This window comes from Callithrix jacchus, chromosome 18 (assembly GCF_049354715.1).
Source record: "Callithrix jacchus isolate 240 chromosome 18, calJac240_pri, whole genome shotgun sequence".
Taxonomy (NCBI): domain Eukaryota; kingdom Metazoa; phylum Chordata; class Mammalia; order Primates; family Cebidae; genus Callithrix; species Callithrix jacchus.
Window position 1 is genome coordinate 38,637,061 of NC_133519.1, and position 21,501 is coordinate 38,658,561.

Genomic DNA, 21,501 nt, shown 5'->3' on the forward strand with positions numbered 1-21,501 from the left:
TAAAAAACTGCCAAACTGTCTTCTAAGTGGCTGACTTATTTTGCATTCTTATCAGTAATGAATAAGGGTTCCTGATCCTCTACATCTTTCCTAGTATTTATTATTGCCAGGTTTATAGATTTTTAAAAATTCTCATAGATGTGTAGTGGTGTTCCCTTGTTTTATTCTGCAATTCCCTAACGATGTCTGATGATGACATTTTTTATGTTAATTTCCCATCTGTATATTCTCTTTGCTGGGTATCTTTTCTGATCTTTTGCCAATTTTTTAATAGGATGGTTTGCTTTTCTATTGTGGAGCTTTAAAAATCTTTGCATATTTGAGATTCAATTTCCCTATCAGATATGTGTTTTGCAAATATCTTACCTCAGTCTGTTTCTTGTCTTTTCATTCCCTTGTGTCTCAAATAGTAAAATATTTTAATTTTAATGAAGTCCAGCTTATCAATTTTTTTCTTTTGTGGATCATATATTTGCTGTTGTACTTAAAAATTTATCACAAGCCTAAGGTCACCTAGATTTTCTCCTGGGCTGTCTTCTATAAATGTTATAGTTTTGCATTTTACATTTAGGTCTGTGATCCATTTTGAGTTAATTTTCATGAATGATGTAAGGTTTGAGTCTAGATTCTTTTTTGGGAGAATATGGATTCTCAGCTGTTCCAGCACCATTTGTTGAAAAGATAGATTCTCCTTTTTCCACTGAATTGCCTCTGCTCACTTGTTGAAAATCACTTGTCTATATTTAGTGGGCCTATTTCTGGGTTCTCTACTCTGTTCCACTGGTCTATATGTCTATTCTTTTGCCAATATAATGCTGTTTGGAATTATTGTCAACATTTTATGTTAATATAATACACCTCAAAAGTGAATAAAGCACAAATGTACAGCTCAACGAATCATCACAAAGTGAACACATTGGTGAAACCAGCTCCCAAATCAGAAAATAGCATTACCAGCACTTCAGAAGCTCCCTTTCTCTCTTCGGTTTCTACATCTTCCAAGGATAATCACAATCCTGACATCCAATAGCACTAGTTAGTTATACCTTTCAAATTTTTTATTTAAATATCATAAAATATGCGGGTTTTTTTTGTATTTGGCTTCTTTCACTCAACATTATGTTTTTAAGAGTCATCCGTATTCATGTACTTAGTTGTAGTTCATTCTCATTACTGTTGAGTGTTTCAGCAATGGGCATTTGATAAGTGTTTGGTTTTGACCAACATAACAGTGCTGCTGCGATTAGTCCTGTATGTGTCTTTTGGCAAACGGATGTTTGCATTTCTTTTGAGCATATGCCTAGGAAGGACATTGCTGAATTACTGGAGATGCACAGGTACAGCTTTAGTAGATATTGCCAGACTTTTTTTCCCAAAAGTGGCTGCACCAATGTTCACTTGGCATTCTCAGTATATGGTTGGGCATGGGGCTTTATTAAAGTTTTCAGATGATTTTAATGTTCAGACAACTTTGAGACCTACGTTTGAGAAAATTCCTAAAATAGAAATTTTTTTTAACTTTTAAGTTCAGAGATATAAAAATAGGTTTGATGCATAGGCAAACTTGTGTCATGGGGGGTTGTATAGATTAATCTCATCACTCAAGTATTAAGCTGAGTACCCATTAGTTATTTTTCCTGATCCTCTCCCTCCTCCCACCCTCCACCCTCTAAAAGACCCCAGTGTGTGTTATTCTCCTCTATGTGTCCATATGTTCTCATTATTTAGCTCTCACTTATAAGTGAGAACAAATAGTGTTAGGTTTTCTGTTCCTGTATTAATTTGCTAAGGATAATGGCCTCCAGCTTCATCCATGTCCCTGCAAAGGACATGATCTCATTTCTAAAATAGAATTTTCTATATCTGTTTACTATACCACCATTCATTGACATGCACACACCTCCACCACCATCACCACCAAATAATGTTACGTATTTTTTAAAAATAGGACAACATTATATATTTTCTGATCTTTACACCTTTAAGGATCTCTACCTCCATTCATATTTCATTACACCCACACTGTCTCATAGGCTTCCCTCAAATTTAGAGACTTGGGTCCATGCACAATGTACATTCTCTAGTAAATTCAAAAGACCCCTCACTCTGCCATATAAAGTTGCTCTCAACTTTAATGTTACTCTGAGTGTGTCAGCAGGGACAGATTGTTCCTCATACAGATCCTGGTAGAGTAGGCTCTGTTTGTATTATATTTTAGAAGGACACAGATACAAGAGTGTAAATAATAAATCATCTTTCGAAAACAGCATTAGGTTGTGCTCTCTTTGTGGCTTAGCAACCAGACTTTGTACACGTGGAAGGAGTATCACATGGAGACGATGAATCTCTGAGGGTGGAGATTCAGCTCACAGAAATAAGAAGGAAGGTCAGATATTGCTCAAACTCCACATAATAAAATTTTGTTATACTAGCTGCATTTCTAAGAATCACATTCTTGTTTTGCAACAGATGAAGGCCAATTTGTTTCTCTGAAGTGAATTAGGAAGCAAAAAGAAGTATTCTTTCTGTAGCAAGAGACATGGGAAAATGATAAACAGAAGCCCCCATTCCTAAGCTGTTTCTCTTGTAAGCTCTTTCAGGGGAGGTCACATACCTTTTACTAATGAGAGAAAATGGGATATTTGGGCTGGAATGGGGTCTATAGACTAAATGGAATTTCACAGGACCAAAGAGTACTGCATTAAAGCCCAAATTCTTCATTTCAGCTCAAAAACATGAAACATGATTTATATTCTCAGGAAGAAACAGTAAGAAAAGGATGCTCTCTCATTCCCAATTTAGTACAAACCCATAGTATTCAAGATTTTTCTTAATTAAAACCCAACTGCGATTGCATGTCTCATCTCTCTACACTCCCACCACCACGTTACCTTGTCACACTACTACACTTTGCACACATGCTATAGACTTGCCTGGTTTTGTGACTTTTCCATATTCTCTCCAATTGGAATGCCTTTTTCCTTTTTTGTCTCCCATGGAAATTTTCTCTATCTCTTCAAAGCCAGCTCAAACGCTACCTCCTTCAGGAAGTCTTCTTCAGATTTTCCCAGTATTAGAAGCCGTTTCTTTCTTTTTCTCTAATAGTATTCCCATATATTTTGGTTTGCTAATTATTTCATTTCTGGTTAGTCTATTTAAAAGTTCCTATGTTGCATGTATGGTAAGTTTCTTAGGAACAAGTTTCTGTTTTATCTATTTAGAGTTTGTATTTTCCACAGCATCTGGACAATGTCTTGGGCAGAGTAAATGCCTTGCTAACTTGAACAGGATTTGTCCGAGAAAAAAGAGAAGGAATTTTGGTACTAGGTTAAACATTGTAGGGAACTCCTTGGGGGGGAAATGAGGAGAAAATGAGTCATCTACTGGAGCACGGGAATTACTTTCTTTTATTGCTACTCTCACAACCACTTATTCATGGCTGTGAGATTTCACCTGTGCAACATTCCTTCCTCTGTCTTCACTAGTCTTACCAAGAAGAATAGCTAGTGACTGCATGCCAAGCCCTGACTCGATGAGAATAAGTGTCCCCTATGGCTGAATATAACAGAGGTAAGGCATTGGCATGGCAGCAGAGGGACGATAGAGAAGGACTGGGGCAATTCACTTCCCTATAATCAGAGAAAACAGAGGGAAAGATTGATCATTAAGTAGCCTTTATAGCACTTAGATTACTTTTGTCTTGATTAATCCCTGGAGGAAATAGGTCTCCAGTTCAAGAAAATAATTATGTTCTTTGCTGCAGCTGCTGCTAACCAGCAACGGACACGTGCAAGGACTCTCACATGGAGAATGGCCTGAGCCTCCTTCACCACCACCCCGCTTCCCCCCCACAACTCCTGGGTGAAAGAACAGGCAGCCAAAGATTCTGAGCCTAAATCAATCCCATTCTATCCCCAAGAATAATGAAGGCAATAGCCAGAAAATTTCCACTGCAACTGGTTAAATGATCACAAGAGAGAATTATAGGAGTTTCAGTAATTACTCACGGGTTTATTTCCTTGAAGGCATGTCTTATTCTATGCTTCTCTTGCACCTGAGAGAGAGGGTGGCTCACCACGGGGGTTCCATCAACTTTTGTTAAATGTGTTGATTTATTTATTTGTCTAACATCTGCTTATCTATTGGCTTATGGCTTTATCGACTAAATATTCCCTGTCTACTTTGTCTTTCTAAATTGCACCCATGTTCAAATAATGTTTCCCTCATAAAACCTTCTTGCATTATTCTTAAAGCACTTCCTGGCCGAATTCTGTAACTGGGTCCTAAACTGAGCAAACAGAATGAGGTCTTTGTTCTATGTGACCTCTACATTGCCTTGCTTATTTGCCTTTCCCATCTAAACTTTTGTAGAGAGCTTGACTGATTTAGACCAGTGCTTCTCAAATCTGAGCATGCACCGAAGTCACCCGGAGGGTCCTAGCACAGGCGTTTCTGATTCAGCGAGTCTGCTGTGCTGTGGTATGTCTAAAAAGTCCCTGAGATGCTAACGCCTCTGGTCCAGTGGCTACCCTTTGAGAAGCCTTGATTTGGGGGAACATTGTTACAGCATTAAAGTGTGTCAGCACCACTCCTCTTTCTAAATCTGTCTCTCTCTCCTGCTTAATGAGACCCCTAATACCCCGTCAAGATACCAGTCTTCCTGCCGCAGAACGCACATGGGATAGCTGATCACCTGCCGCCCTACCCCATCTCGCGTCAAATAGTCCCCTGCAGTTCTGCTGGGCCTTCTGTGGTTTCCTGAAGATGTGCAATGCTGTTTCAAGTTGTTTGCAGTGCCTGTACCTCTTGTTTGCAGTACCAGTATCTCTCCAGCTGGAGAGGTCTAGCTGAAGAGTTCAACAAGTTTTTGTTTAACCTTCAAAATTCAATTCCCACCCCCATCCTTCCTATCTGCTGTCTCTAACTCCCACCCCTGCTTTTCCTCCCTCAACTCTCCTTCCTCAACCTCTCTCACATTTGCACATATAAAGTAAACTAATTTGTCCTCTAGCCTTTGCATTAACAGAATATCTGCCTCCATTTCCAGTCACATTATTTTGGATCTTTTTATTTCTTTTAAGAGACAGAGTCTCACTCTGTCTCCCAGGCTGGATTGCAGTGGTGCAATCGTGGCTCACTGCAACCTCTGCCTCCTGGGTTCAAGCAATTCTGCTCCAGCCTCCCGAGTAGCTGGGAATACTGTTGCATGCCACCATGCCTGGCTAATTTTTTGTTTTGTTTTGTTTTGTTTTTAGTAAAGACAGGGTTTCACCGTGTTGCCCAGGCTAGTTTTGAACTCCTCAGCTCAGGCAATCCACCCACCTCAGCCTCCCAAAGTACTAGAATTACAGGCGTGAACCACCACACTAGCCTGGATTTTTAAAATGGTAGTCAGCCTCCCCCTACTGAGTCTGAGTTCCTTGGGGGCTGGAATGATTTTTTAAGGAGCATGGCCATTAAGTATTGATATAAATGAACACCTGAGGTTTGATATGTGTTTTACGTTGCCATCCTGAAATACGATAAGTGGGTATGGTAAAGGAGTCACAGTGATTAATGGACAAGAATACTGGATACGATGGTCATGAGATTAGGGAAAATGTTAAAAATCTCCCCGAATAATGCCAGTGCTCATGGCTGTAAAGTTTATGACAATAAAGTAAGACAAAGACTGTGAGAACAGTGAAAGAAAAGCCTAATACTCAGGGTGCACCGAAAAAATCAGGGTGCTGCCTCCTGGGATGGCTTTTTATAGTGAGCAAGAAATGCTGTGAACCGCACCTGGCTCTCTCCAGAAGGCACTTTTCTGCTTTTACTCACAGAATTTCCACCGATGCATTGCTTGAAAGGAGGCGTGGCAAGTGCTTGAAAGGAGCATCCTCATCTTGGCTCCAGAGAGCCCACTGAGAGATGACACACAAAGACAATAACGGTGGGCCACAGTACAATCTCACAGGACAGGAGACAGGACCAAGGCAATGCATCGCTTTAGAAACGTGAATTCTTGGCTCTTCAAATACACATTTAGTGAGATTAAAAAAACATCTCCAGCTTTCTGTAAAACGTAGAACCTTGAATTTTTACTCTCAGTGTGGAAAATGCCAAAGAAGTAACAACATTTAACGGAAGTCCAGAAATGTCTTCTCAGCTTAAGAGAACGGGTCCAAAAAGGTGACGTAGAGTCGTTTTGTCTTTTCAGTGGGATCCCACATTGGACACACGGTTTGTCTGTGCGATCCACATCAAGACTGGCACAGGGAGGATTTGCCTGGAGTGGGGAGGATTTCTGTGAAGGAGCTTATGCCCCTGCAATGTGTTCCCCAGGCATGAAATGCGGTTGAATTCCAAAGCCCTCCAAATAAAGTAAAGTTTTAATGCAGATACTTTAGTTGGAGGGAAGAATCTGTGCAAGCAAGGGCCTGAGAGCAGATTTTAGAGGGAGCAGGGCAAAGAAGATGAGAATATAGGTTGGGGAGAAGAATTAGGGGAATAGCTCAACAAGAGACTGTGGTTGACAGAGAATAAGCCCATAACCTGTCCTAGGGGTGTGAAGGCACCTGTGCTTTCTTCTAAAGTCCTCCAATTCCTGATCTGAAAATTGGCAATGATGGCCAGCTCTTGCCTCCTTGATCTGGAGATACTAATTTTCTTCACACACAGAGGGAGACATTCACTACATAGCTACTGCCATTTTCTTCCTGGGACCGATTTCAACTCTCAAGTTCTATAACTTCACAATTCTTCAAGAGAAAAAGAAGGAGGAATAAATATTAAGTATGTGCTAATTCTTTTTGATGAGCTGAATTTGGGGTAGTGATGAGGGTTTGCAGGGGGTTGCATGGGAATGATCATATACACTCATAGATATTAAAAGTGGTAAGGATTTTATCTCTGTTTTAATCCTATAGGCTTTACATTGTATAGATGGCTGCATAAAAGTATGTGACTTATCCGAGATCGCTGAGCAGTGTCTGTGTTGGCCTCCTGAACTCATTACCCTACGAGATTTCCATCAGAACTTTAATCCCAATTGGCTTAGAGCATTCCAAAGCAGGATGGCTTTGTGACATGGAGTGAGGGGATCTGTTGGTCACATTTGGGTAACTGTTTTCAAAGCCAGACTCTGCAATCCTTTCATCACACCCTGTTCCTCCACCCCTAGACAGGATTGCCCTGGTGATACTAATGGGAAGTGAGGTAAAGAAAGGTGTCATTACAAGTTTTCCACCTCCAGGGAATGCTCTATCTTGGAAAAAGACCTGCAGAACCCTCTGAGGCACCTGGTGGGTTTTAGATCTGGGACACTGCTGGCCCTTACATGTGTCTCATGAAAAAAGAGAAAACGATTTATCTCAGTGTTCTTTCCCACCACCACGGCATTGGGTCAACGTTGTTTAAAGATCATATAGTTTCCAAGTAGTTTAGCTTTCCTGCCTCTCTCTCCCCACTTCACCCTCTGGGCATCCCTGAAATCAAATGTAGTTATACCAGGTGGCTATTTTGTCGTGATGCACCTCTCTGCCCACTCTCCAAAGCCTACTCTCATGGCTGGATGCTCTGCTGAGTCCACTATCACGTGCTGCCAACTTGCAAACAGCAAACTGGCTTTTCAGACAGCATAGTTCAGAGTACCCACACATCTTCCCACCAGGCATGTGTGCCCCATCTTGCTTGACCTTCTCCTAGGGTCCCTTCAAGGCATTCAGAAACAGGAACATAGTTGTCCAAAGCTAATCATGAAGACAGCTGTGCAGCTATAACTGAGAGCTGTGGCCGGGGACCATGAGTGGGCTCTCTGAAGGATCCTGGGCTGTGTGCTCAGCAGCCTGTGTAGCAGGTACATATCTGGTGTTCAAGGGCAGAAGGGGCTGGGGAAAAGGGCCAGGCAGGTAAGACACTTTTGCCCTCCTCTCCCTTCTTCGGCCTCGTAAGTCAACGAAGTCTCTAAAATAGCAAACTTTCCTTGAACCAGGACTCTGCATGTGGGCCAGGGAACTGAGATATATCCAAAATATCAAGTGTTACCAGGTGCTTAATTTTCCAATATGAGAAGGAGCTCTTTGGAATCTCATTTTCATGAGATGAGAATGGCGCTGGTATAGGTAAAAATTCATGGGAGGGAGAGGAACTGGAGAAGCCCTTCTCACCGCACAGAGAAGAGGTCTCTGCCTGAGATCACTCCCAGGGCTTCGAGCTTATTCACTTCTGACTCACAGGATGACCGTGATTAAATTTCATTATCCATTCAGTCTCCAGGTCTAGAGGTTTTTGGCTTTAGGTAGGCCATAAACTTCAGCTCCTCTAAAGGGTTTTTGACTAATGTGTACTGTCATTGAATCACAGTAGATTTTCACACATTCATAATTACTCCTCCGAAGCAGCACATATTCACTGTTATCTCTGGATAAGAGGAGCAGAGAGAACAACAATGTCATTTCACTCCTTTCTTCTAAGAGATGGATGCAATTTGTGACCTAGTTTTTTGAGTATCCTAAATTCCCTTGAGGCTGAAGAAACAAAAACAGCCTTGAGAGGCTGAAGTGAGGGTCAAATGAGAAAATAAAATCTGTTGCCACAGACCCCCCGGCCCCCCTCACACTCATGAGAGGTGCTGCAGGGAAGGGGTGGGGGGAGTGTTTATTCACTGTGCTATGCCTAGTGGTACACATAAAAATGGAAACAAATGTGCATGTAGGAGACAATAACGAATCCTGTTATTATACTTCCTAAATTTGTAATGGAATAGATCATTTTGATTTTCAATCTGCCCTGAGTTCCTTGTTAAGAGATGCCTAACTTATATGTCAGTTCTAAATTACAGACTTCAAGTATAGGATAATAGTAAAATTGGGTTTCCAGAGGATGCACAAACCCATTTAAGATTTGGGGGGAAAATGGGTTAAATAGCTACTTCTATGTTTAGGCTGAGTCAGGAATAAAACAGACAGGAAATCTTGTGTTCTGATGAGTGATCCAAGAAGCCCACATGATGGGGTCTATACCATATTCACACCATTCAATATCCCCAATCCACGTTTGAGTAGCCGAGTTTCCAAACATCTAAATACTACAGGGCATTTTGGTATGGGGTCTATATGCTCTTAGTAATCTCCCCCCTTCCCCTACATTCCCTCCCAAGCTAAGCTGCTTCTATCAGTAGACATGAAAATTTTGTGATGTAATTGGTAATGTAGAAGGTAATTCTGGTTAGAGAAAGAGGGGCAAGGTAAAGATGGGAGAGATAGAGGTGATGGCACAGAATCCTTTTTCTACATTTCTTCATCCATGAGAATGCATACTTTGACCTCACCATCTCAAATGCTAATATTTGCTGTTTTAGAGTAATGGATATTACTAGCAGACAGGAGATACTCTAGCAAGACCTATTCCTATCTTTCTGTTTTGCAGAAGGCCGAGAAACGGGAAGTGATTCCAGAAAGGTATTACCACTTCTCAGTTATGAAACCCAGTGAGACCACAATATCCTATGTTCCAGTCTAGAGCTATCTCTAATGCGGTATATCTCTTTGCAGGAGCATATGCACTGGGAATGGGAACTCTCATAGGTCAGAAAATCCTTCAAGCTCCAAATAAATGAAATATAAAATATGCCTGTGCAGTAAGTGACAGGATAAGGCAGAAACATTTGTATTCTGTCTATACTAACACAACTTAGCAGCTTTCCAAAGTGCTGGTTAAATGACGGCAAGGTATATTTTTATAAGACTAAAATATGTATGGTCTGAACTAAAAAGCAGCCTCTCAACTCCCACAAATTCTAAGGGAATTTCATACAAGGTGAGTAGGGCAAAAGTGGGAGTGAAATGACAGATTGTGAGGCCAACTACTTATTTCTACTCGAGGATGGTCTTACTACTCCCTCTCCAAAAGCAAACCTGTTCAGTGTGTCAGTAAAGCTAAACTGATCTGAGTTGCTATGGGAACACAGAAAGTAGTTCCTGGAAATGTAATAATAATTGCTGTCATCTAAAAGGGCAGTAGCTTTCTACTTCAATCTCCTCCCATATGTCTGCATTAAGCGGGCATTAGCAAATGGGTGTCAAAAGTCATTTGCATGCAAATTGCTAAGAGGATAACTTGCAGAGTTGGGTGCTGCTCTACTGAGTTGATTTGCTAAAGGAAATTTTTATTGTTGTTTCCAGACTCAAATTCTTTTTGCATAGTATGGTTTGGCTGCCAGGGAAATAATTCAAATGTTACGTCTCTCACAAGACACAAATCTCAGGGCCCATGTAGGTCAGGCTAGGAGATACATGTGATCAGAGTGTAGAGCTTGGTTTCTAAAGCTTGACAAACATCTCACAAACACTGGAAACTTCATAAGCATCTTTACTGGGTGAAATCTTGTGTTTTAGAGGAGGTAGTATGGAAACAGAGTGCTCATGATTTCAAGGGTCAAAGAACTAATGGAATCAGAATCACGAACCTGAAAGATGGCCTAAAGGAATCTGTTGGTTGGTTCTTTGCTACTGAAACCATGATCGATTCATCAGCAGCACTGGCATACTCTGGAAGCTTGTCAGTGAAGCAGAATCTCAGACCCTGCCCCAGACTTACTATCTCAGAATCTATACTTTAACAAGATTCCTAGGTGATTTGTTTGCACATGGAAGTTTGAGAAGCATTATGTGCCCTAATGCTTTTACAAATAAGATGACTGATGTCTGGGGAAGAGAAGTGACTTGCTAACAGTCTTGTTGAAGATTAATAATAGGACCAGAACAGAAATCCAGTGTCTCTGAGAGTAAGACTTCTGCCATTACTCCATGTAGCTTCTCAGAAGCTGTGGTTGGGGCAGGATGCTAGAAGTGGCAGCCAAATTTCTGACTTTGTCCCCGGTTTTCTACCATCCCAAGCACTGTTTCTCTTCCAATTTCAGATTTGCAGGTATTGCTGGCCCTGGTTATGCGCTCAAATTGGCCAATTTGAGCAGCAATTTTAGGAGTGCTCCATTGTCCCGTGAAAGTAGCTGATGATAGTTCCATTCCAAACTGAAGGAACAGATGATCTCCAGTTTTTGCTTTCCTGTCTCCTCTTTCAAGGCCTCCAACAGGGGCAATCAATATGTCTCTGTGAATTACTCCAAAGAGGAATCTTTCTGCCATTTTCTAAAAGCTAGAAGCAAGATCTCTTTCTGATAATTATGGGAGTAAATGAGTGAGAACCAATAGGGAACCCAAAGAGATGTCAGATGCTTCCTGCCTTCCCAGGGCTTACAAAGCAAAGCTCTCCCTAGGCTAGAGAAGCCTGGGCCAGTGTTCCACATTTCACATGTGAATCAGTGTAGACGGTGATTGCTTTTGCCTCTCCCTTAAAACCTCTACTCCACCTCACCCCAAAGATAAGCCTGTTAGAAAGTGATATACGTCCTGCTTCCAGATCCAAAGATACCTGAGAACTCAGTAATTTTCTATAACCCTTAAAGCCTGGGATGAACTTGGCATGTCTCATTTCTACTATCCTACTTCTCACATAAATTTCTGTGTGGACTGTTTTAGGCCCATTAATCATCGCATTATATTATGAACACAAATTATTTAATTCCCAATTTCTTATTTTTGTTCTAGCCATTTGTTTCTGATATCTACTGCTGCATAACAAATCACCCCCAAAATTTAGTGGTTTAACACAAGAATAGTTTTTATTATCTCTCCTGATTTTATGAATTGACTGGGTATCCAGCTGGGCATTTCTGCTCCACATGAAGTCTGCTGGGGCTGTACTTATCTGGTGGTGTCACTGGTGGGAACATTTGAGAGGGCTCATTTACATGCCTTGGCAGGGATGGATGGAGAGCTGGGCTCATCTGGGATGTTGGTAGGGCTAACTCTCTTTCTCTCTTTCTCTTTTAACTTGGCCTTTTTAGATGTTCTCTCTAGCAAGGTAGACTTTTATATGGCAGCTTAGGGCACCCAAACCACAAAAGCACAGTTTCCACATGTTATTATGGCATAATCCTGAACATGTTAACTCCACCATTATGGTTGGTTAAAGTGAGTCACAAGAGAAGCCCAGAGATTATCAACCACAGGATTCTCAAAGAGCCTGCAGGGAACATCAAGTTTCCTTCTTTTTGCTAATCATTGTCTCTTCTCTGCTTTAAGCTGGGGTGGGGGGTCTTAATCTAGAAGTCTGTAAGTACATTTCAAGAGAGTCTATCAATATGTAAACATCGTGTTTTTATACATGTTTTGAGTCGTGATGTATTGTGCTCTTTTCTAGGTAAAGGATCCCTAGAATTCTTGTGCTAAAGGATTCCTTTTTTTTTTTTTTTTTTTTTGAGGTTGTTCTCATTAGTTTTTTATTCTTCAACACTTTTAAAGACTCCAATATATTAGACAAAGAATTTTTGATAATATAAGTTAATTTCTCTGGAGACAACCATATAATCCTCTAAAATGACATGAACGTTTATATATGAGACTGGGGTCTCTGCAGTCTATATATGCCTCTTTTGGCAAGAAAAGCTAAGTACTGACAATTCAATTGTAACAACAACAACAACAAAACCCTAAAAAAACAAAACTGGTTTCCTTAACAAACATTCATGTTCTGTACATAAACCTATCATCTGTGACAGCAAGGAACTCAAGCTAGGTGACACACAAGCCTTCACCTAGCTCAGTTAGCTTGGACTTTTCCTATACCAGAATTGCCTGAAGTAACAGAAGATTATTGAAAAAAACCTCCACCTTCCAACATGCACTCAAAAGGGAATTCCTTCTAAAATCAGATTCTCAAAGGGCAGGTCTATGACCCAAAGAAGGCTGCAGCATAGGAATGAATGAATTGTACCTGATTCTACATGCCCTCTGCCCAATAATTATGTGTTGATGTGGGTCTTTGGAAGATACATGGTATGTGCTTATAGTGCCTTCCACCAACTAGTTTTGAAATTCTGCTAAGAGCCATATCTCTTCTTTATCTAAAGACTCCCTAGTTTTTAGCACTGTCTTTTAAATAATATTAATATATATTGCATAATACATGTAGACTGATTTCTATGAAGGGTTTATCTGGGTCTTTGTGTAAGAAGAACATAGACACAATAACCATGACTAGCATCATTCTTACTGTATATTGTCTCACCCCTTTCAGTTTAAAAAGCTTTCATGTGTCTTATTTGATACTTATTTAATATGAGTCTATAAGGTCGGTAGAACAGATGCTATCATAATATTATTTTATGCTAAGGAAACTGAAGTTTTCATAATTCCTCCCAAAGATTTCAAGCTAGCTAGAGAAGGAACTAGGGCTGAAGTCCAATACTCATGAATTCTACTGACCCTAGCTGTGTAGCATGAGCCACTGCGATGAGCAGGAGTGAGCACAGTGAGACAGATGTGAAAAACTAGAAGAGCGAAAAGAGTAAAAATGGAAACTTTAGCATGTATCAGGATTACTTGGAGAGCCTGTTAAGCCGCAGATTGTAGACCCCACCAACACAGTTTTGGACTCACTAAGTGGGGACAGAGAATTTGCATTTTTAATAAGTTCCTCGGTAATGCTGATGCTGCTGGTCTGGCCTAGGGACCACACTTTGAGAGCCCCTCCTCTAATCTGTAGTCACATATGATAAGAGAAACTTCCCTGAACGTAGTGCTTCTATTAATATGCATTTATTGATGGCCAGAATATGGTTGTCACCCATTTCTGGTCTGTATTTTTTATACTCAAAAGTGAGTAGTTAGGAAAACTCCCTCATCCAAAACAAACACATACAAGCACCCTTACTCGCCACCCTCTGCTTTGAAATGAAGGGGAGCACCCTGGTAGTCAGATGCCACAAAAGTCCTCCAATTTTCATTACCCTTAGAAATATGCAATAGGAGAGTCAAGAGGAAAGGTTGATAAAGGAAAAGTTAATAACGTGGACCTTCTAAAATGGGGAAACGAGTGTATGCGTCATCCACTTACCTCTGACAGGGAATAGTTAACTGTAACAGATTGAGAATTATGCTCATCGGTTATTTGGATCTTAATAATATAACAGAATATATTAAGAGCTAATTTTTAAAAAAATACATATTTACTTGACATGAACTATTTCATTACCAGTTTTGTGGAAGAAGTGTTGAGTCCTCTTTATTGTTTAATAAGCATATTTAGTTGCTCTCTTACAGTCCTTCCAGAAGTAGGTCTTGCACTATCCCCGTCTTTGAATCCAAAAAAATTCCTAAAAGACTTATTGAGACTGTTGAACTGATAAACTTTTCATTAATGAAAAGGAGAAATGAAATTGGCCTGGTGACACGGCATTATAGAACCTTCCTTTTTAGACTTAAGGTCATCTTGCAGAGCATACCTTGCCCCTTTAAAGGCTCGGACTATCACAAGATTCTGGAAAGCATTTATCATTTGCATTGGGAAAGGTTAATGTATTCTTCCCAAATATAAGCTCCTGTTTATGCAAAAGCATGTCTCTCCTATTTGCCCTGCCAGAGCTCTGATCCAAGCTTGTATTTGAAAACTGATGATCTCAGGTAGATATTAAAGGATTTCTAGGGCAGAACATGCTCTTGTTAATGCAATAGGGAGGAGTCTTATGTAGTCAAAATCATCTGGAATTGAATTGGTCTTTATCAAATAGAACATCTAGATTCCTATTAAATGTTCCTGTGTGGTTAGGGAAATGGTAGTTCTTCCAGGTAATTATGCAGGCAAGGACTCTTCACCCTTTTACGTAGAGTACCTAGGAGTGGCAAGGACTGCCAAGATCTGTATGATTGCTTGTTCACAGAACTGTCAGTCAGGTCAGGATGATTTATGGGCCTTCCCTACACAGGTCCACCACTAAGAGTACAGGGACAGAAAGAAAGAATTTTTTTTAAAAAGTCATACTTTCCAGATGAGAAAACTGAGGCATGGTAAAAAGAAATGGTTTCAAATTATCACAGTTACAATTTAAGATACAGCCAAATACCCATAATTTCCATTAGTTGTTTCTGACAACAAAAATTTGAGAATGTGATAATTTTAGAGCATGTAGTCTGGTATACTCACTTAACAAAGTAGAAAACCAAGGTTTCACAGCACCTAAGCTGTGTTAGAAGCTTCTACGGCTAGTTAGAAGCAGAGTCTGGACAAGACATAGGTGTCTTGACTCTGAGTTCTTACTTAATCCATGCCTCTCTTCCTCTGGGCTTAAAATATTAGTTATGAGAAAAGTGATTTTATAATCAGACAGACAATTTCATGGTGTGACTTAAAGAAGTGCTGGGTAAATCCTTTGCTCCAAATATCTATCCGAATGCTTATTAGTTTATTACTGGAGTTTTACTCTTTGGGTCTCAAAGTCTTTTGTTCTCGGTTTTTTTCTGCCAAACCTCTGGGAAATCTGAGTCTGACCAACTTTCACCTTTTATCTTTGCTAATCATCAGTGAAGAGCAAGACCCAAAATGAACCAAAATGGCACCTCTAAAGGGGCCCAATGACAGCCAAAAAGAAAAAGAAAACAGGTAGGGCGGAAACAGACCTCTCAAGTTCTGTAGTTTTCTTCTCTTTGTTCTTCTTTGTGCTAAAATCTAAGCCTCTGAAAAGCCTAGACTCCCTCAACACATAATCTTGACTTCCATTGGCTTCATCTGCTTATTGTTCTGAGCTGCTTGACCACAGGTTTCTGTGGGGGCTGAATTATGAGTCTCTGGCTCAGGCCCAGGAACTTTAAAGGATGTGAGAGTCCCTGAACAGGGCATAGCCGTCTCTCTGCTCCCACATAGTTGCACTTATCCAAAGCTGTAAACTGCTTTCAATTATCATCAGGGAGATCAAAAAGAAAACACGTATCACTAAAAGATAATATGAGGGGTGGGTATGTCCTTTGCTAAGGGAGGCGGAGAAGGTGTTTATAGACTGACAGCAGAGTTCTATTCTGTTCTGTTTTACTGCAGATTAACTAAATCATCTTTTCCACAGCTGGATGCTCCTTGGATTCTAGCTAACCTACAGAAAAAGAGTCCCACTAAGTCACTGCTCAAAGCGTCGCCTCAATTGGCTATGTGGTGACTCTGCTGGTCATGAGCGCTCTCATGTATCTACAGAATGGCCCAAAATTTTAGGGACATTTTCTCTTTTCTGTTTAAGTGCTCATCTATCCTGACAATTCAGATGGTGGAGTAAGAAACAATGGCAGGTAATAAAACAAGCACGGGAACCTACAACCAGATTCAAGTTCAGAGTCTTTGCTTACGTTCTGGGTGACTTATCCATGCATGTTCTTCAACATATAATATAGTAAGATAAAGCACTTTCTATATTAGAGCCATTATTCTTAGTACTGTTGCCCAAATCTACCAATAACTGTTCCTCATGTGTAAAATGGGAATCATTTATCATTTTATCAATACTTCGTAGGACTACCTGGGGATTAAATAAGACAACATGTGAGTTCCTTATCTACTGTAGGCACACAATAAGAACTACTATTTCACAGGTGCATGTTATTCCATTCTTAAAAGTAAAGTGTGAAAGCCGGGTGCAGTGGCTCCCACCTGTAATCCCAGCACTTTGGGAGGCCAGGGTGGGTGGATCACTTGAGGTCGGGAGTTCTAAACCAGCCTGGCCAACATGGTGAAACCCTGTCTCTACTAAAAATATAAAAAATTAGCCAGGCATGGTGGCAGGTGGCTGTAATCCCAGCTACTGGAGAGGTTGAGGCAGGAGAATTGCTTGAACCCAGGAGGTGGTTTCAGTGAGCCAAGATCACACTGTAATCCAGACTGGGTAACAGAGTGAGACTCTGTCTCAGGAAAAAAAAAACATATGAGTGGTTTTTGTTTTTTAGCACTCTTCAAAGGTACCTGAAGCAAATTTGCACAGAAGCAGCCGCTGCATTGCCTCAGTTCTATCTTCACTTTCACGATGTTTTCCTTGGTCAAAAACTCATCAAGTCATCTCCAAGTTCCAAGCATTCAGAAAACAATGGTGAGGCACAGCCACCAGTTCGTGGAGAGATCAGTAATTATCCCAACCGGCGTAATACTGAATTGTTTAAAAAAAAAACCTTATAATTGATGCCAAGTGAAAGCACTGAATATCCTTAAGATATGACATTATTGAAGAAATAAAGTAAACTGGCAAGTTTCAAAAACAAACAAAAAAGGTATAGTGTAAGTCCTGCCTAGACCATGAACTAGTTAAAAATCAGAGTGAGTGTCTTATTCATCTTTGTTTTCCAAGCCCTGTCAGAGTAACTTGCACATAACAAGCTCTCTATCCATGTTTGTAGAAATGAATGAGTACTTAGGAATTAATAAATTGTTTGGTGATAAATATATAATCTCACAATTCAAAGAAGTCACTGAGAATCCAGGGAAAAAGTAAAGAGTGTGTGTGTGTAAAACTCTGTGTGCGTGTGTGTGTAACTGTGTGTGCATGTGTGTCTGTGTAACTGTGTGTGCGTGTGTGTAACTGTGTGTGCGTGTGTGTCTGTGCGTAACTGTGTGTAACTGTGTGCATGTGTGTCTGTGTGTGTGCGTAACTGTGTAACTCTGTGTGTGTGCATGTGTGTCTGTGTGTGTGCGTAACTGTGTGTGCGTGTGTGTGTGTAACTGTGTGTGCGTGTGTTTTGTGTGTGTGTGTGTGAGAGAGAGAGAGAGAGGAGGAATAAGAAGACAATAGGGAATGCTGTGAAATCTCCATCAAATTCCCTCCCATCCACAAGTTATACATTTAGTTTGCAGAGACAGTAAGTCATGGAATAATTCTTTCTAGGTCATTGCAGACTATTTACTGTTTCATTTGTATATATATGATCAATTTGAAAGTGCAAATTAAGAATTTCAGTGGGATTTGACTCACTTCCAGAGTCCTTGAGCTCTTGATGACACTTTTTTCTTAACACGGGACCCTGCCTCCTTGTCTCCCACTCTCTAACTCTGTGGTTACCTTGAGTAATGAAGTCACATGGGAACACATCAGAGATTCTGATTCAGAATGCATCTGATTCCTTCCTGTTTGGATCAGTTTCTCAGCACCCAGTTCATTTCTGAAAGCACATCAATTCCAGGATGTGCAAGACCCTGGGACAGAGTATTCTCTCTCACTGTCTGCTAATGAGATAAGTGCCACAAGTTAACAGGCGGCCACGGGAATAACAGCAAGCACTCCAGTATGTATTTCCTCTAATTACCCATGTTTGTGTTCTTGCTAATTTGAGAGGGATTTCTGTGATGAGCCAAGGCCTCATTTCTTTTCCTCCCTCCCCTAACTCTGGCCTTCTAAGGAATATCTATAAAATTTCCTCCTCTACTGGTAGGACTGAACCACTAATTAAAGCACTATGGACTAACATGGCCATCTGGATCCCATCTGTTCGTCCAGAGACTGAGAGGTCAGCATGGAGGGCCAGAGTTGATCACTAACCCTCATCTGTGGTACTTTGCATCTTAGAGAGAAGGTCAGAGATCAAGAGGGCAAATTGAATGTCACTTATGGAGCAGTGGAAGCACTTCCTTTGTTGTATTGGTATATTTATATGGACTCGATTATACCAAGTCTAATAGATTTAATGCCATCTGGATCTTACAGGTGGCATAAAAACAATATATGATATGGAGACTGGCAGAAAGAGAAAGAAAAAGCAAGGAGAGTCTTCAAGAAGAACAAGATCCATGTGGGTGTATTTCTATGTCTCCAATAGCACCTTGAGTAACAAGAGTGACCCACTATTAGCACCTGTCATATACCAGGTGCTTTTCATAGATTCTTCTAAGCCTTGTATAACCTAAATGTCAGCCCTGACTGTCCCTAAGTTCTCCAGCTTTCTGAAGTCATCTTGTTTTTTAACATTTAAGTAAAAATGGGCTTGAATGTCCATTTTATGTATATAAGGAAACTCAGGGTCCTTCCCAATGTCTCCAAGGATTTTTACGGTGCTCATATTCCTTGTAATTCTTCCTGTTTCTGAGTTCCTTCTTCCAGATAATGCATTTGATATTGCCTTGCATTTTATTACGAAAATTAGCAAACTGATGCAAAAGAAAAGAGTGTGATCAATCGGGTACTTAGCTTCAACAAGGGCCAATTTGTGATTAAAATTTTAAATCAGTGCCACCTCCTACCATAAACGGATCACTTTAAAGAAAATCCGAGACACATTTTTCTTTCCAGGAATAAATAATACTTCATTCATAAAAAATTCAGCACGTATGGCGAACAGACCGTAAGGTGGTCCTCACTCTTCCTATTTTCTAGTGTTTGTGCTTTTGTGTAGTTCCCTCCTTATGAATGTGGACAGGACATGTGACTCTCCCTAACCAACTGTGTGTACATGATTAAATAACATAAGATTCTAATATCCATCCTTCTAGGAGATTCTCTCCCTTGTTGATTGGAAAAAGCCAGCCACCATGTTGTGAGTGTCCCAGTGAAAAGAGCTATATGGCAAGGAACCGAGGGTGGCCGTCAGCTGACAGCCAGCAAGAAACCAAGATCCTCAGTCTGGTAGCTTGCAAGGCACTGAATTCTGCCAACAACTGCATGGGCTTGGCAATGGATCCTTCCTCAGTTAAGCCTCGGGTAAGACCCGAGCCCTGTTGGACACCTTAATTGCAGCCTTAAAGACAACCCAGCTAAGGCATGTTCAGACCTGATCCACAGAAACTGTGAGATAATCAATGTGTGTTGTTTTAAGCCTCTGAGTGTGTGGTAATTTGTTAAACAGCATTAGTTAGCTAACACAGATACCTAGACGGCTGGTAAAGCATTATTTCTGGGCGTGTCTGTGAAGGTGTTACTGAAGGAGATTGACATGTGACTCAGCGAACTGTGTGCGGAAGATCTGCCCTCAATGTGGGTAGGCACCATCTAATGTTGTGTTGGTGTACAACAAAGAGGCAGAGGAAAGGTGAATTCACTCTCTCTCTACTGAAGCTGTGCTACTTTTTTCTCTTGCCCGTGGACATCATAACTCCAGGTTCTCTGGCCTTTGGACTCTGGGACTTGCATGAGCTATGGGCTTCTCAGGCCTTCTGCCTCAGATCAAGAGTCACACCATCGGCCGGGTGCGGTGGCTCAAGCCTGTAATCCCAGCACTTTGGGAGGCCGAGGCAGATGGATCACGAGGTCAAGAGATCGAGACCATCCTGGTCAACATGGTGAAACCCTGTCTCTACTAAAAATACAAAATATTAGCTGGGCGTGGTGGCGCACGCCTATAATCCCAGCTACTCGGGAGGCTGAGGCAGGAGAATTGCCTGAACCCAGGAGGCAGAGGTTGCGGTGAGCCGAGATCGCGCCATTGCACTCCAGCCTGGGTAACAAGAGCGAAACTCCGTCTCAAAAAAAAAGAGTCACACCATCAACTTGCCTGGTTTAAAGGCCTTTGTACTTGGACTGAGAAATGTCATCAGCTTCCCCAGGCCTCTAGCTTGCAGAAGACCTAACGAGGGACTTCTCAGCCTCCATAATCACACGAGCCAATTCTCCTAATAAATCCCCTGTCACATACCTATTTATCTACATACATATATCCTATTTGTTCTGTCTTTCTTGGGAACCCTGACTAAAACAGTATGTACTGCTAAAAGATAAGGACCTTAAAAAATATTACCATGTCTAAAAATAAAATAATTTCTTAACATCATGAAATATCCAAGTGCTCTCCAAATTTTCACAATTATTAAAGTCCACATGTTGCATTTAATTTTAATGTCTCTTCGTTCTCCTTTAATTTTGAGATTACCTTTTAAGTAAGGCAGTTTAGCTATGTAGTCTCACTCCAGCCCATCCAAGGTATGTTCAAAGACCTCACCTTCACACTAACCACAGCCATAATAAGCTGCTTCTTACACAACAAGAGCTCTCACTCTGAACGGAATCCTAAGCATACCTCTTAAAATAATAACCTATTATATCTCTACTAAGTTTATAATCATAAAGAACATGGGTATTTGCATTCCCATTTTACAGATGGGAAAATTAATGCAGGTAACACATACAGAGAAGTGATAAATACAGTGGCTTCCAAGAGTGGTGACTATTTCAGTGCAAAACAGAGAGTGGCGGTGGCAAGAGATAGACCTAAGTAAACATGGATAGTGAAGGGCCCTTTCTGCCTTGTTAAAAGGTTTGAACCCACTCTATAGACAATGAATCACTCAGTGAATCACTGAGCAATTTTAATTACGGAAGCAACATGATCAGATTTATATTTAAGACAGGAGGATTGGTGGCAATGTAGAAGGCAAACACAAGTCAGAAAAAATTAGAAGAAAGGCAAAAAGTCTGAAGAAACTGGCCACATAAGAGATGAGGGGGCTGGAACGACTAATTATGCATCTTATTCTGCAATATGTCTCTTTGGTAGTTGATTATTGAAACCCTACATCCAAATAGTGGGACAGTTAACTGAGATGTCAGAGCTAGCCTTTTCAACACTTTTAGAGAGAAATTTTGCAAAGGCACATCTCTTGTACCTCCATGGACTTTTAATACAGATATGTGTATCATAAGATAACCTCCTAAAGAGCTCACAATAG

General features: G+C 40.7%; 1 long non-coding RNA gene across 1 annotated transcript in view; it reads left to right on the forward strand.

Annotated features, from left to right (window-relative positions):
• LOC128930100 (uncharacterized) overlaps positions 1-20,606 on the forward strand; it is a 55,545-nt gene extending 34,939 nt beyond the window's left edge. The window contains exon 2 of the long non-coding RNA XR_008477695.2: positions 19,333-20,606. This is a non-coding gene — a long non-coding RNA (uncharacterized LOC128930100). The remainder of the gene's footprint in view (positions 1-19,332) is intronic.
• Positions 20,607-21,501: the final 895 nt, after the last annotated feature.